This window comes from Vombatus ursinus, unplaced genomic scaffold (genome assembly GCF_900497805.2).
Source record: "Vombatus ursinus unplaced genomic scaffold, bare-nosed wombat genome assembly UNPS02014816.1, whole genome shotgun sequence".
Classification (NCBI taxonomy): domain Eukaryota; kingdom Metazoa; phylum Chordata; class Mammalia; order Diprotodontia; family Vombatidae; genus Vombatus; species Vombatus ursinus.
The window spans coordinates 18873452-18890722 of NW_020954594.1; the positions used below are offsets into that span (position 1 = coordinate 18873452).

Below are 17271 nucleotides of genomic sequence, written 5' to 3' on the forward strand. Positions count from 1 at the left end.
TATTCCATATATTCAATATTTTAAATGTCTACTATGTGGAGAGCCCTAGGATAAGTACTTGACCAGGAAGTGTAGTATAATGGAAAAACTCTTAAGCCTGGGAGTCAAGAGACACATTCAGGTCTCAGCTTTACCACTAACAGGTGGCTGATTGCATTGGTCCAGAGAGCAGAAAAGAACAAAAGTTCTGCTTCACTTGTTATCATTCCAATTAGTAGAGCACTTGACACTGGGATTCTTAAGTCTGGCAGACTTAAGCTGATTAGAAGGACTACAACCACAGAGTAGCCAAATAAGGAAAACTGATCCTTTAAGAAGTGAGTAGACATGATGCTTAGAAGAAATACAGATGGTGACTATTCAATTCAACAGTAACAAGTTCAGCACAAATATTAAGCCACTACCTTGACGCAGAGTACTTATGCCAGGCACTAGGAAAAGATTGAAAGTTAAGAGAACTAGTAGTGTGACTGAGAGAGACAAAGTTTCTTTGATTTGCACATCAGAAGTCTTGGGTCTCGAAGAATTCAAAGTTGGGAAGAGAAAAAAAACTTTGGAAATTTTATATTGGGCAAATTGAACCCAATAAAGGCTGATCTACCTGATCAAACTGATTAAGAAATGTCCCCCTTAACTATTTCGGTCTTCGGTCACCTCATGAGTAAAATAAAAAGAGCTGGATTATATCTCTCAGGCAGTTCTAACATTTTATGACCCATGAGCCCTATAAAAGAAGTATACTGCATCAACTTGTAATATATACTGAGACTGTGAACTTGTAATTTACTTAATGACAATATATGCATAGGTTCTGCCCAAAATGATTGTTAAAATAAATCATGGTTTGGGCCTCTCTCTGATTAATGAAGCAAACTCAGAAAAGAAAGATACAAATATTTTATTTAGCATACCAAGGCAGCTGGAGGTTGGGTGTGGCAGGGTCTATTCAAATTGTGAGCTGCTTTTTCTAGGCAGGAGTAATCAGCTTCCATATAAGGGCAAAAAGTATTTTGATTGGTACACATCATTATGAAGAGATGAGATTAGTGCCATCTCAGCTCCTCCCTCATTAAAGTTTCCTAGGAAAATGGGATTACGGAGCTTGCCACTACCATCTTCCTGAACTCAAAGTCTAGACCAAGTTTTAAAAATGGAATCACCCAGATTGATTCAGCACAAGCAGCTGACTTTGCACACAATTCTAAAACTATTTTATTGCAGGAATTAGTTTTTGCATTCTGACCTGTGGGCTGCATGTATGCATTGTGGGACTTCCTGGCAGAATGACCTGTGAGAAAAGAAAAGATGAAAGAATTTGGAAAAAGGACACTTTTCTTTGATTCTCTCCCAGAGACTTCTCCCTTCTTCCTTTAAAGCAACAGTTCTTTGGACCTCTGGAGGTCCCTAAGATCCTTTCAAGGGGTCTGTGAGCTCACAACTATTTTCATAATAATACTAAGATGTTATTTGCCTGTTAAAATACTTTTTCAACTACACATCTCTGTGAAGCCAGATTTTCTTCATATCCTCCAACCAAAACAACATTATCACAACAGATTGAATGCAGAAGCAGATATGAGAATTCAGCTGTCTTACATTAAGCCAGACATTAAAGAAATTTGCAAATACATGTAAAACAATGTCATTCATTTTACTAAATGTTTTTCATTTTGGAAATATAGCTGTTTTTCATAAAATGTATAATTTGTTATGTAATGTGTTTATTATTGTTATTTTTAAATGAATAAGTATTTTCAAATTTTATCAATTTTAATTTCTGATACAGTAAATATCAGTTGGTATAACCCACATAAACAAAAACTCTTTGGGGTTCTCAATAACTTTAACAGTGTAAAGGCATAGTTTCCATATGAGATCAAAAAGTTTGAGAATCAATGGGGCGGGTAACTTTCGGCCTTGAGGCCACATGTGGCCCCCTAGTTCTCAAGTGCAGCCCTTTGACTGAATTCAAACTTCACAGAACAAATCCTTTTATTACGATTTGTTCTGTAAAGTTTGTGATGAAATCCTAATAAAGATACCCCCAGCCCCGATATTCTAACTTCCTTATGGGCACCATTTAACAGCAGGCATGCCCTGATTTGACCACACAATCTGACTTTAACTACATCACAGGCCCCCAGACTCAATCAGAGGCCTCATTGAACCTCAGGCCCACTGCCTCTACCTAGCCACTGCCCCCAGACTCAATATAGCCACTGCCCCTACCTAGCCACTGCCCCACCCCCCTCACTCAATATCCTAACATCCTCATATATGCCTCGCTGCCTCACCAGAACAATAGGTGTGTCCATGAACTCCTATTTCTCACAGAAACAGCAGGCATGTCCATGTGACAGGACCCCAGCCACTGCCTCTAGCTAGCCACTGCCCCCAGACCCATTCCTCATATTTCCCACAGAAATAGCAGGTGTGTCCATGCACCCAAGCACAACCACATTCATCTAGTCTCAAACAGGACCACAATAGTCAGCCAATCAGAAAGTGGCTCCACCAAGATGCCCAAGCAGGATGCTGACCCCAAAATAATAGAAGGAACTTTCCCTAAGTAGGCACCTCCACAGTAATAGCCAAAGTTGTCCTTTAGGTGAATTTAAGATGTAGAGAGGCTTATTATAATATTATTATCATACATACCTGGCCCCCCCAACAGGTTTTTCTGCATGCATTGTGGGAAATCACATAAACAGTTCCACTGAGGCTAGAACCCCAACCACATTACCTAATCCCTTACAAACCCTTCCCGCCTTTTCAATATTCATAATTTCTGTTATGTAATCAGCATCCTTATACTACAAAATTGCCAGTCTGGTCTTACTAAGTTGCTGGTTCCTCCCAGAACCTAATCCACTTCTGAGATACATCAATCCTCAAAAAATGCCTGTACTTGGATTAGAGGTGGTCTAACTCTGAATTCTTTGAGACAGAGCTGCCACAACACACCATAAAACCACAACATTTGGATACAGTCAAAGGGCCACACTTGAGGACCCACAGAGCCGGCAAGTTCCCCACCCATGCTTTAGATTATAAAAGGAAAGAGAATAGACTTGTGGCTTCTCTGCAATTTATAAACATGGAGAGCTGCCTAGTGCATTGGGAAGCTAAGTGAATTATTCAGGGTCACACAGCCTGTATATGTCACAAATAGGATTTGTACCCAGTTCTTCCTGGTTTGAAGACTGGCTTGATATCAATTATAGTAGGAGGAAAATCTACCAAGCTCCCAGGCAGCAAGCAATAACACAACTAAACAATAAGATAGCATTCGGAGCTGGAAGACATTTTAGAGGTAATATCACCCAATCTTTTTATTTTACAGATTATTTCATTTGCCCCAAGTTGCTCTGCTTGGTTTTTGACTCCCTCTTCATTTTCCTCATGTCTCAACCAAGATAAACTCATCATCAGGAAATTTATCATGACGGAGATTGCTTCATGTTTACTATTCACACCTCATCAGTACCCCCATTCTGCCTCTCTGGAGGGCTCAAAATGCTAGTTATCTCTTCATTTGCCATCAGCCTCTTTCCTTGGTTTTGAATTCACCAATCAAGCAGTCAATAACATTTATTAAGCACCTCCTAGATTAGCTAGGTGGTGCAGTGGATAGAGTTCTGGTCCTGGAGTCAGGAAGACTCATCTCACTGATCTCACTCATCTCAGGCCTCAGACACTTACTAGCTGTGTGACCCTGGCCAAGTCAGTTAACCCTGTTTGTCTCTGTTTCCTCATGTGGAAAAGGAAATGGCAAACCACTTTAGTGTTTGTGCCAAGGAAACCCCAATCAGACACGACTGAAACAACTGAACAACAAGCACCTGCTTAGCGTCAGGCACTGTGCTAAGCACTTGGGTTAATGAAAGAAGCAAAAGACCATCCCTTGTGCCCAAGGAGTTCACTATCTAATGACCATCATCTTCCTCCCTCTGGAACTCCTCTCTGTCTTTCTCAACTTCCTTTTGTGTGATGTATTCCCTGTTAGACTATAAGATCCTGGAGGGCAAGGGCTGTTTTTCTTTTTTTCTTATTTGTATCCCCAAGACTTAGTATAGTGCTTGGCACATGGTAGGCACTTAATACATGTTTATCATATAGATCAATGAAAGAACTGAGTTTTAGAAAAAATAAGTGACTTGCTCATGATAATATATAGCAGAACCTATGATGGACATGAGCTCCGTAATGATTGTACTAACTGATTCAATATGCTAGAGCTTCCCTTTTACACAGGAGAACCAGACAATGGAGTAGCACAACTATCCAACCAGAGGGATTTCTGAAGCCCAGGGCTGCTTGCCATACCAGTGATGCTTTTTGAGTGAACATTAGCTGAACTTAGAGATGCCTGCAACTGTTGAAACCAGTCTTGACTACTTCAGAGAGAGCAGCAAACATCTTGGTTTCTGAGTTGTTGGGTTTGCAGATGTCTTCTCCATGGAGCCCCACTTCTATTACTTCCTGGTCTGTTGTGTTTCTCCCTTAAACCCCTGCTTAGCCATGAATACCTCAAATAGTAATAAATATTCCAAATCTGTATAAAAACCTCATTCTTTCCCCATTCCCCTGTGAGCAGCTGAGAATTTTGTCTCACTGCTCCAGCTTGCAAGCTTCTTCTCAGGCAACAAGTTCTGTTATAATCTTTGTGAACTTGTGGTCAGACTCTGGCTTACTCCAGGTCCCCTTTTTGGACCTTCAGTCTCCTCCATTTTAACAGTTCACAGAAGTTTTTGTGTCTAAGGTCAGATTTGAACTTAGGAAAATTAGCCTTCCTGACTTCAAGCCCAGCACTCCATCCATTGTGCCACCTAGCTGTACCTGGCCAGTTGCCTTATTTCCAACAATATTTATTGATGCCCTAGTAGGATAGAGATGTAGTGGATTCCTACATCCTAGGATATAGTATATAACTGTCCTAGGAGCTTGGTCAAGTCCTGCCTCTGAAATATCCTGGCTGTGTATCCCTGGACAAGTCATTTCACTTCTGAATTCCCTAGGCAACTTTCTTAGACTCTAAGTAAAAGGGAAGTCACTGACCTGCATGGTTAGAGGAAGTTCCCTATATAAATGAAATCCCAAAAATAAGTGTGGCAAAGGAATAGGAAAAAAAAGACGTGTAATTAGAGAAAGTGCAGGGAATTATTTGTGGTTATTTCCATTTCAGTCAAGGAAATAGTAGGCACATTTTGTATAACACTTTACAATTCCAGAGGGCTTTCACATCTATTATCTCATGTGAGCCTTAAAACAATCCTGCTGAGAGGCAGCCTGACTTAGTAGACAGAAAGCTAGCCTTGAAACCATGAAGACCTGAGGTCAAATTTCCTCCCTGGCTCTGGTCAAGTCACTTACCATCTCAGTGTTCAGCTAAACTTATTTTGCTGCATTTTGCTGCTAAATTGATACATAAAGATCTCTGTAGCCTTATATTGACTTAGAAAAAACCACAAATTAACATTATTTTGTTAAGTATTTCCCAATTACATTTTAATCTGGGAGTGGGGTGGGGAGGGAGGTATTGGGGAATGGAGGTGGAGTGAGAAGCTGTGTTTTTGTCATCTCTGTACTGGGCAACTCTGTTAGACTCTAAAGTTGCAGAGAAGGTGTGACACCTTGGGAGTCATTTGGTGTGTCACTTTGGGCTTTTCCTATCCCAAAGAAATCAACTAAGACCTGGGAAAGACCTTATCTTAAAAAGGCTAAGGTCTCTCACTGCATCCTGGGCCATCCACCCTCAGTTGTCCTGACTTATGTCTTGCTACTGGACTCCATTGACAATGGAGGAATCATGGGGCTGATGACTTTGCTTAGCTCTGCCTCACTAAAATCTAATTCATTTGCAAGTTGAGACATCACTCTCCTGATGTCATTGGTCCTCTTCAAGAACAAAGGATGAACAGCAACAAGAGGTCCAGTCCTTATCCCTTTTCCTATTCCCTAACAAGCTACTGAACTGGGTAGTGCAAGTACTATTAGACTCATTTGGGCAAAATTACAGAATTTCAGAGTTGGACCTTAGTGACCAGAGTCTGACCTCTTCTAGAAAAGGATCTCTGTTGTAATACACACTAACAAGTGATTACCTAGGCTTTGCCTGAATATCTCCAATGGGGGGAAACCCATTACATCCTCTCAAGATACCCCAATCCCAGGCATGCATACCTAGTGCAAGGTGTGGGAGGAGCATTACTATTGGCCCTTCCCCTTTCAGTCCAGGCTCTGTGCACACCCATGACCTCAACCTAGTACAGAATAGGTCTAATTGTTAGGTAGTTTGTTCCTCACATCAAACCTAAATTTTCTTCTTTGTAACTATAACCATAAGAGCCAGAGTGTTGTCTGAGAGGAAACTGACACCCACAAAAGGAAAGACCACATGTTTTCCAAACTGAGCAGTCTAGTATCAATCTAAAAGTTAATGGGCAACATTATTCTATTCAAGTAATTGAGCTCTTGGCTGCAAATCAGAGAATCAGACAGACAGACTATGGAATGCATTTCTATTTCCTAAAATGAATAAATACATTAGCCATTTAATGTTAATGACCAAACACAATAAATAGAATTTACAGATAAAATCTGCATTAAAAGAACATTAGCATTGTGGATTGAAACCACAACACTATGTAAATGACACTGGCAACCTAACGAACCAGTGCAGCTCTATCCACTGTTAAAGAGGGGTTACCTTCACCCTCTGCCCTTGAAGGCCCTCAGCTAGGCAATCTGACATTTTTGCAGTAGCCTATTGGTTGATCTGTCATTTTTTTTTCCAAAGATAAAAAGAAAATGGCAGGGACCTGTTTCGCTTAGTAACTATGATGAGAGTATACATCTGGCCTGTTTTGTGATTTAAGTCCAAGCCTGGACGCCCATTATGGGGAGGGGACAGGGGAGAATATATTTGCTTTTATTTCCTGAAGAAAAAAAAATTGGATCCACCCTTAGGATCTGACCTACCCTTAGTTTGGGAACCTAAAATTCCATCTCTTTCAGATTTCTTAACTAGCTTCTTCTCTTTGGCTGATTTTTTTCCTATCTACCTGTTATCCTGATTGTATTGTGCAGAATCAGTCACTACTGCTAAGTCAGTCCAAGTGACCCCATTGTTTCCCAGCCTCTTGTCCTTTTCTGTATGTGTCAGGTAGCTAGTAGGGATTACCCTTTGAATAGTAGTCAATCAACGATGGGGCACTAGCTTATCTTCTTTAAGAAATGTGTACTTATCAGGATTGTCTTGCTTTTATTATAAAAGTTATCTATAAAAAGCAGAGGGTACTTTGAAATCATTGCCTGGCCACACACAATGGGCTTTTGCCTTGGGTGCTACAATAAACTCCTTTAAATTTTCTCTTCCTGAGTTTGCCTCATTATTGAGGACAAAGCCTGAAAAAGATTTTCTTTCCGCAGTATAATTTATTGTCTTGATTACTTTCTATAGGTTGGCTTATTTCTATGATTAATGGGCATAATACTACTTGCTAAAGTTACTGCCTACTGAACATTTCCAACTAGATATGCTACAGGCGTTCAAATTCAACAAACCCAAAATAGAACTCATTATCTTTCTTACCAAACCCTTCCTTTCTCCTGTTGTGTCTTTGTTGTGATTACCACCATCCTTGTAGTCATGGAAGTATTCAATTTGAGTCATATTTGCCTCTTCCCCTCTCTTTCTTTCCATCTAATCAGTTGCTAAATCTTGTTTATTCTACTTCCCGATATCTATACCATTTATCCATTCTACTCACATAGCCACCACCTCAGTTCCAAACTTCAGAACCTCTCTCCTGGACTAGTACCAGAAAATTGGTGCCTCTGCCTCCAGTCTTTCCCTTTCTCCAGTCTATCATCTACATAGCTGCCAAATTTTATGTTCCCAACATATAGGCCTGACCTTTTTACCTCCCCGATTAAAAAACTTCCTATTGCTTTTGGAAGAAGATATAAACTCCTTTGACATTTGGAGTACCTTTATAATTTGATGTTTCGAAGTTCAGTCATGTTCTGACTGTGTTTGGGGTTTTCTTGGCAAAGATACTGGAATAGTTTGCCATTTGCTTCTCCAACTCATTTTACAGATGAAGAAGAAACTGAGGCAAGTGACTTGCCCATTGTCATAGAGCTAGTATCTCAAGCCAGATTTGAACTCAGAGAGATGTCTTCCTGATTCCAGGCCCGGCACTCTCTCCTGTGCCACCTAGCTGCCCCAGTTTAGCCCCAGGCTATCTTTCTAGGCAGATTACATATCCCTCTCTCTTACACATTCTATACTGTAGCCTAACCAGCCTGCTTGCTATTCTCCACAGGGCCCATTCTATCTCCTGCCTTCATGTCTTTGCTGTCCCCCATACCTGGAAAGATCTACCTCCTCACTTCTGCCTCTTGGAACCCTTTGCTGTTTGCATCCCCAGTGCCTTGTTCTTGTTCATCCTTCATTCTCAGAGGGGTCCATGACATCAGGAAGTGAATTGGATTTAAGTGAGGATGGGCTGTGCAAGGTCACCAGCCTCACTTTCTTCTCCCAAGCCATCTGGGTCCAGTGGCAAAATATAGATCAGAATTACAGGAGATGGCCCTGATGCAGTGAGAGACCTTGGCCTTTTTAAGCTAAGATCTTTCAGAGTTTTCACTTTGACTGAGGCAGCTCCCATTCAGTGATTAAGGGTGGTTAAGAAAAGAGCCAAGGCCACTTTCATCTAACAAAAAAAAAATCATTCTGGGAGGGGAAAAACCTCAGGGTTTCTGGCCAAAACAGAAACAATTACTATTTACATTTGCTCTGAGCCATTGTCCCAAATGTGACCACTAAGAGGTACTTTGAGCTGGTACCTATTGTTGGCCAATCAATGAGAGTCAGAGTGAATTGGGTTTAAGGCAGAGGTGGGAAACCTGTGGCCTGGAGTCCACTTGCAGCCCTCTAGGTTCTCTAGTGAGGCCTGGTGTTGGCATCCCCCATCCCACCTTCAATCCTGGCTCCAAGATTATTCATTGTTATGGCTTGAATTCCTGGGTCATTTGGAGATCACCTCTGGCACCCGAAACTGAAAAGGACAAACAACACAGAACAGAAATAAATGGTTTTTTGGAGCTGGAGCAAAAGAGAGGGAACAGGGGAAGGAAAGCCCTTTCCCTCTCATGGGTTCAATTCATGGTATTCATTTTGGGCTCAGTATATTCCAGGAAACCACCAAAGAAGGTTACCCCCAACCACAAGATGGAAGACACAGAAGCTTCCATGGTAGGCAATCTGGACATGTTCTATAGGCTTCTCAGGTCGCCTTCATGTTGCACAAACTGAATGTGTCCAAACATTCCCAGGTTATACCAGTCACAGCATCTCTCTAGGGGTCCACATAAAAGTGAAAGGCCCAATTTTATCATGGATAAAGCCCCATATATAACATTGGACCTTTTCCAAAGGAATATTTACTTTAAAAATAATAAAACAAACATACAAACTTACTCAACCCTTTCATGTGTAGGAGGCATAACTCTATCAACCCCCCTTTTACCATCCTAGTCTCTGGGGAGGAAAAAAGTAAATAAGGTTCATAGCTTAGCTTGGTTCCTATAGAGCACAGTCCCAGTACCAAATCCAAAACTCCATCGAGGCTACATGTGGCCTTTTAGGTCCTCAAGTGTGACCCTTTGACTGAATCCAAACTTCACAGAACAAATCCCCTAAATAAAAGGATTTGTTCTTTAAAACTTGGTCTCAGTCAAAAGGACGCACTTGAGGACCTAGAAGGCCACATGTGACCTCAAGATCACAGGTTCCCTATCCCTGCCCTTGGCACTCTGGCTTCTCAGGGTTTCCATGCTGTGCTGGCTAGCTGCCACCCTGCCAGCAATCCTGGCTCCAAGGTGATGGTGACTCAAACTCAGGTTCCATGAGGATCACCTCCAGCACCTTAAATTAAAGATGAGCAACACAGAATAAAAACTAACACACCCAAGGCCCATTTCTCAGATCACAGAGTTTAAAAAAAGGGGAGGGAGAGGAGCAAGGGATGGAAAATCCTTCCTCTCTCACTAGTTGATTTCATAATGTCACAGAATTGTTGCTAAAAAGAGCAACAGTTCAAAAGGGACTGAACAACTCAGTCTGGCCAGTTTTAAAGGTCCAGGCAGCCAATCAAAGGAAGTTATCCAGAACCACATAGTAGGGGATGAAGAAGTTTCCATTTTGGGCAAGCTGCACATGTTCCAAAAGCCCCTAAAGGAGGAAATGGGCACGCCCAGACCAGCCCAGGTTCCACTAGTTTGACACCAGTGGTAGAACTCTGAGAAGTGATTTACCTAGGGGTCAAACAGCCAATAGGCATCAGGAGTCACTTTGAACCCAGGGTTTCCTAATTAACAGGCCAATTCTCTATCCATCACACCACACTCTCAATTTGGGGACATAGTTATTTTATTTGCAACCCAAAAAATTGGAAACAAACCGTTAAGTCCAACAATCAGAAAACAGATAAATCATTTATGGCACATTAATGGATGAAATATTGTGATGTTGTTAAAAAATGTGAAGAATATAAGGAACTACATCAAATAACACAAAAGGTTAGCAAAAGCAGTGCTGTATACACATTGACTAAAACTATATTAAAAAAATAAAACAAAGCCAAAGGCAGACAAGAGACTTAGAAAGGAACACATTTTGTGCTTATTTATTTGTTTCTACTTTGTTAAATATCAAGGGTTTTATGTAAGATTTTATTCATTTAATATGTTTATTAGTTATTTGTTTTTTATTATGGTCATCAAGTTTATGATCATTTTAAAAATCTTTGTATCTACCCTAGCACATAAGCACCATAGTCTACACATAATAACACTTAATAAATGTTTGTTGGATTAAATTGAATTTCTCGCCATTACCCTCAGGTCTTATCTCAGAATGACTACTGATTCTGACAATTCCCCCAAGAGCAATACTTTGCAAACCAGAATGCAATTGTCCTTTGTTAGGAAAGAGCTTTCCGGTTTGCCTGCATAACTTACCACCCCCAACAGACATAATCATAAAGTCATTATTCCCCACTGCAAGTCTTTGAGGTGGATGAGTTATGCACTGATTTTATTCACTTTACTGCATATGTCATCTTGGGCAAGTCACTTAACTTTTGGGGGCCTTAGTTTCCTCACTGGTAAAATAAGGGGATCAGATGGGATGAACTCTAAGGTCCCTTTCAGCTCTAAATCTATGATCCTAATAACAGTTAAAAATAACAACAACTCCCTTCTATACAGCTATTTTCCCACATCCCCTCCAGCATTTGTCATTTCCCTTTACTTGTCATCTTAGTGAATCTGATGGGTGTGAGGTGGTATCCCAGAATTGCTTTAACTTGCATTTCTGTAATTGCGAGCGATTTAGAGCATTTTTTCCAGTTATGATTTTAATAGAAATTGAGAGACATGTGACTTCTTTCTGTTTCTGGTAAGCACCAACTCACCAACCTCAAGTGGCTACTAGGTTCTATCCTAAAATTGTAATAAAAAGGAAAAGGATCCTACATGTACAAAAAACATCCATAGCTGCTCTATAGAAAAGAATTGAAAACAATCTTTACATCCAACAGTTGGAGAATAGAGGAATAAAATTGGAATAAGAATTGGCTTAGGTATTGATATAGAGAAATACTGACCAAGAAAATTCCATTCAGCAATACAGGGCATCATCTTCGCTGGAACATATAGTCCAAGAAAATTTTCTAGAACCATGAGAGAGTTAAGTGACTTGCTTAGGATCACACATTTAATAGGAATCAGATATGAGACTTGTATCCAGGTCTTGTGGTCTATGAGGCCAGGTCTCTATCCATTTTACAACCTTGCTTCTCAGGAAATTGATGTAGTAAAGATCACCAAGAGCTAAGAAACAGGGAAAACAAGGGTATATTTGGGAAATGGTGAATGCAGCATTCCATTTTGGCTCAAATGGAAGATCATAGGCATTCCTAGAACAAAATGCCTACTCTTAGAATACTGTTATTTTGCAAAATAAGGCAAAAATATCCATTGGAAGCACAAAGTGAATACCTTAAATGTCAGGCTTAGGAATTCAAACTTTGTCCTGCAATGGTGAACCATTAAAGGGTCTTTGATCAGGATAGTGACACGATCAGAGCTATAAATAGGTAACATGATACAGGAAAAAGGGTTAACATTCTAGTTCTGTTAGCAGTCAAATATCTTAGCTTTTGACCTCAGTTTCCTCTGTTGTAAAATGAAAGGATTGGACTATATTACTTTGGATATTTCCTTCCAGCTCTACATTACTCTATGACCCTATAGGCAATGCCAATCCCAATTTTAGTTTTCCATTCAACAATTTTTGCATATATAAAAATGTGCTGAAGGAAAAAAAAGTTAATAATGTACCTGCATTCATGGTAGCTAGGCGACACAGCGGATAGAGCACTGGACCTGAGTTCAAATCTAGCCTCAGACAATTACCATATGGCCTTAATATGTTGGGCACAGTTCTAAGTACAGATAAGTTTTGCCATTGAGGTCACATCGTTTAAAATGCTGTGGGGAAAAAGAAAAACTGCCAATCATGTAGATCTGAGCTATTTCTAGTGGGCATAGAGATTTCTGAGGAGGCAGGGACTTCAAGACCTGAGCAACTCTGAACTAAAGATGGGATAAGGGCTGGAGAAGATCGACCATTGTTTTCTTTGAAGAGTTGAAAGTCCAGTCCTGTTTTCTCCAGACACCAGTGTAGATGAAGATCTTATATGATTCATTCCTCAAGGCTCTCTCACACACAGATCATGGCTTGTAGCTCATACCACTGGGAGAACAGGATTCCTACCCCTCAAAGTAGTTTCCATTACCAGATCAATGACTGTCAAAGTTTAGTTGCTTCTGCCTATCATAGTAATTGAAGTCATTGACAAACTAGGCAAAATAGTGCTGTTCAAGAGGTAGGTCCTTGCAGGAGCAGGGGCAACCACTGGATTAATAGATAAGGTAGGATATCCTACATGATATTGGAAGATTGGAAAATTGCAAACCTTAGCCTCTGACGGAGTTGCAGTCTGTTCATGAAAGGCACTAGCATCCAAGAAAGCTGGACAGGTGAGATCTTGAATTTATGTTTAACAATGGAGATTTTCTGTGCTCTAGTCAACTTATTAGATGAACAATCTCACATCACACAACTCATAAGCAACTCTGGATGAAAGATAATGGATGGCATGACTTTGTATCATCTGTTCAGTAGCAACTGGGGTCCAGTAACGAATAAGAAACTTCTTTTCAAATGTGAGATAGAGAATGGATGCTTTGGGGAGCTTGTGGCTTTAGAAGTTTGATGGTCTTTTAATCAGTCAAATGCCTGCTAAAGATTCCATTCAGTCTGCTTATTATGGCCAGAGACTTCTAAAAATATGAACCTTAATAAAAAATTAAATTAAAAACTGAGGCGGCTAGGTGGTGCAGTGGATACAGCACTAGCCCTGGAGTCAAGAGGACCTAAGTTCAAATTCGGCCTTAGACCAAACACTTGACACTTACCAGCTGTGTGACCCTGGGCAAGTCACTTAACACCAATTGCCTAAAAATTAAAACAAAAATTAAATTAAAAATATGAACCCCTCTAGGGTCATAAGGGCTCAGGGGAACATTGTGTTGGATGACTCACTTTAGGTCTTCGAGAGCTATTGCCTGTTCTAGGTCCTACTTGAAAAAGTCAGATTGTGGGTGACTTCATAAGTGGGGGCGAACAGGATACTCAGGCAGGGATGTGGATTCTCTAAACCCAGAATTCAATATGACTCTGGTGTTCCTTTTTAGAATGTGAAGAAATATGTGCTGATAGCTTGTTCTGGGCTATGTTTATGATCATCTGGGTTCCCTTCATCCATCCCCAAAACATCATCACCATGCTGGTTGACTTGTTTTTATGCTCAACATTTAAACTACCTCAACTTACCCTCAATTGCCTTTCTCCTCTGTTTGGAGGGCTGGAGGGTAGATCGCTAAAGTCTTCCCAAAGCCTTCCTTTATAGAGGGCTTCAGAACCTTCCAGGGAATTCCATTTTCCCATCAACAATTCTGCTTTGCTTCAACTCTTTCATGGAACATCATGCCTCACTCTCCACAAGGCATCCCTTCTGTCTTCTCTTTGTAGTTTCCTGTTGTATATTGTTTTTTTCTCATTAGATTGCAAGCTCCTTGAGGGCAGGGACTGTCTCTCTTTTTCTTCTTCATATCCCCAGTACTCAGCACAGTCCCTGGAACATAATAAACACTTAATAAATGTTTACTGAAATGAATTGAACTTGAATGAATAGGTTGGAACTTGGATTTTCTTAAGATTGATTTCCCCACTCTTCTTGTTCCTCATATAGACCACCATATGATTTAGGAATCTTGCCACTGTGGCCTCTTCTGGCCTAGCCAAAATAATGTCATCAGTGTGGTGGTAGACATCTTTCAGGATGTCTTTCAGGACAGCGAAAGTGTCCTGAAAGTGCTTTCAGGAAGTGAGACCTCTTTCAGGTTTCTGGCCACCTGGCTTTGGAAGTATAAGGAAGAGTTCAGGTAGCCTTAGGGAAGGAGGGTGAAGGTATACTGGATACCCTCTCAGGTGAAAACAAATAGCTCTTGACTTTTGTCAGCCATAAGAACAGTGAAAAAAGGCATTAATGAGGTCCACAAGCCCAAGACAATAACTCTGACTCAGGGCTTGGGCTACCTGGTCCACTACATTGACAAGGTCAGGCATGGCCTCAACAATCATTGGGACAACTTTTTTCAGCCCCTTATATTTGACTTTAAATCATTAGGTACGATCTGTGTTCATTACCAGTGACAGAAATTATTGTAAGGAAGTTGGGTGTGGCACACTTAAACTTTGGTCTCTTATTTCCATCACTAGGGAGGAAATTACTTTCATTCATTCCTCCTTAAATTTGGTACTCTTTGGTGTTAACTATACAGAATGTCTTAGACAACTCCAAGGTTTTCTATATATGAACATTGCTTTAAGCATCTATACAGGTACCAATTCCCAAGAGGAGTTGGGCCTCCAAAACTCCTTTGGAAATTTGTATGTCCCAATGGACCTACTGGAGATCCCTTAAGTATGAAAATAACCTGACTACTAGTATCTTGCACCTCTTACATTTAAGTGGGGCTGGGGCTTTAAGTGACCCTTTAGGTTTGTGTGAGGCTTGAAAGACAGTTATTGCCCCAGGACTAGATTTCATGGCATAGTTTTTAATAGTATCCCTAATAGGCTGGCAATTAATTGCTTCCTTATCGATTCCATGTTCCATGAGCAATACCCAAAGCTCCCTTTGGGAAAGGATATCTTTACAGTCTATCTATCTAGTCTAATCTAGTTCTGCCATATACAGATCCTTAATTTGCATGAGAAGCCATATTTACCCTGCATCTAAATTAATATCCCACTTGATTTTTAAAAATCAGTCTATCCTCCTATGGCATTTTGGAAGCAAGATGAGATTCTACCTAAGAGGGGGAATCTAATTGTCTCCAGTGTAACCCAATAGAAGGTCCCTGGGTTAGGGTGAGGGGCCAGGAGGGAACAGCACATATCCATTCTACCACAGACTTCTATTTTACCCTCTCCTTTACAGACCCCTAACTTAGAATTGGTTGCCACTACAACTCATTTATAGGGGGCTAGCATGGCACAATTCCTCATCTTATTCCTAAAAAAAGGTCAAAGGATGGACCCCATCAAGGAACTCCAACTGACTTAATGGGCTTTACAAAGGTGAGTCTTTTGTTACTTACCAAGCTCATGAAACTCTGCTACGGTGGGGCTCCAAATTGGCTCCACTGACCCATACCCTCAGCACATACCATTCCAGAGACTTACCAAGTTTTTGTTTAAATTTCTCCTTCAGCCTCCTATATTCTTTGGTAGTGAAATCCTGCCTACCTTCTGAGCCCCCTATAGAGGTAATAATAGGGCCAGGCAAATTTTCAGTTCTTGTCCTCAATTCTACTCCCTTTATCTTCCTTCATAACTTTGACGTCAGTGGGATTCAACACATTTTCCAACCTGACCTCTGCATCTGAGACTATGCTTCCCACCACCTGCCAGTCCCTATCCTCTGGCCCTTTTACTTGTGTTTTAACTAAGTCCATCAGCTGTCTCTCTTTCTTTAGAGCACAGTCCTTAAAAAAAAAAGACAGGAGGTCTGCCTGTAGTTGCTGAATGGGCAAGAACAGTTGGGTTTTTTTTTTAATTTTAATTTATCTATAATAATAGCAATAATAATCTATATCTTTAATAATAGACAATAAGCAAGGAATACTGACCTAGGCACCATCTTTATCCTTCATGTTGCTTGCTTTGCTTTTTTACCCAAAGGCTAATCTTTTCAGATCAGTAAAGAAATCCCCCTTTATGTTCTATTGAGAGGGCTTACCTGTAATAGATGCAGGGTGCCAGGCCTGGGATCAGGTCAGGTATGGATGGAGCCTTTCCTTTGCATTGACCTTCCCTTATTTCAGCCATGAAAACCAGGCACTCATTCTCATCAATCTTGTCAACTTATGCCACATATCGTAGGGCAGATATGACTCAGATTTGGAATTAATTGAGACATGCATAGATGGTAGAACAGTTAGCAAAAGGAAGTTTACTTAGGCATAGCATCAAAAGCATATTCATCAATAATACAGTAAGGATTCAGCTGGTGCAGCTTGGTTGGCTCTGGATTTGCCATGTGACACACCAATATCAATATTAGAGCTCGTGACTCCTTTGTCCTGGCTTTTGTACTTAGGCCCCCAGAAAATGGTGTCAATAGTTCAAGTCTTAGTCCCCTGGGCCAATTTAATAACAAGGATACATTCAATACCTTTTATGAAAAAAAAAATAGTCTAGGCTATGTGGCAGGGAGCCTAATAGATTTTACTCCTAAAAAACTGTATAACTCACTTACTCAGTTAACTCCAGTGGCTTCCTATGAGGTCTAGAATCAAATATTATTTTATTTTTATCTCATCCCTTTTAATTTCCATGTTTTATCCATTTTGCAATGCACATAATTATTAGTGTGGTCATTCATATATGTAACTTATAAATAAGAAATTACACACATATTTGGAGAACATGCCCCAAAACTTTTTACTAATACATAGGGACGTGTTGATCAAGAAGTTTGGAGACTAGTGTAGACAAAACCCCCATAGACCTCCCTCATACTCTAAAATTATCCTTATTTCCAGATTCTTCTCTTCAAAACTCTTATA

General features: G+C 40.4%; 1 long non-coding RNA gene across 2 annotated transcripts; it reads right to left on the reverse strand.

The window, feature by feature from the left end:
• Nucleotides 1-920: 920 nt before the first annotated feature.
• Nucleotides 921-14208, reverse strand: LOC114023007. 2 transcript variants are annotated; one of them, XR_003566732.1, is made up of 4 exons: nucleotides 13970-14208; nucleotides 11676-11901; nucleotides 8986-9065; nucleotides 921-1288 (listed from the first exon to the last, which is right to left on the reverse strand). It is a non-coding gene; the product is annotated as an uncharacterized LOC114023007 (long non-coding RNA). The 2 variants fall into 2 exon arrangements; XR_003566731.1 differs by lacking the exon at nucleotides 13970-14208 and having other exon boundaries at nucleotides 11676-13408.
• Between the last annotated feature and the right edge of the window lie 3063 nt (nucleotides 14209-17271).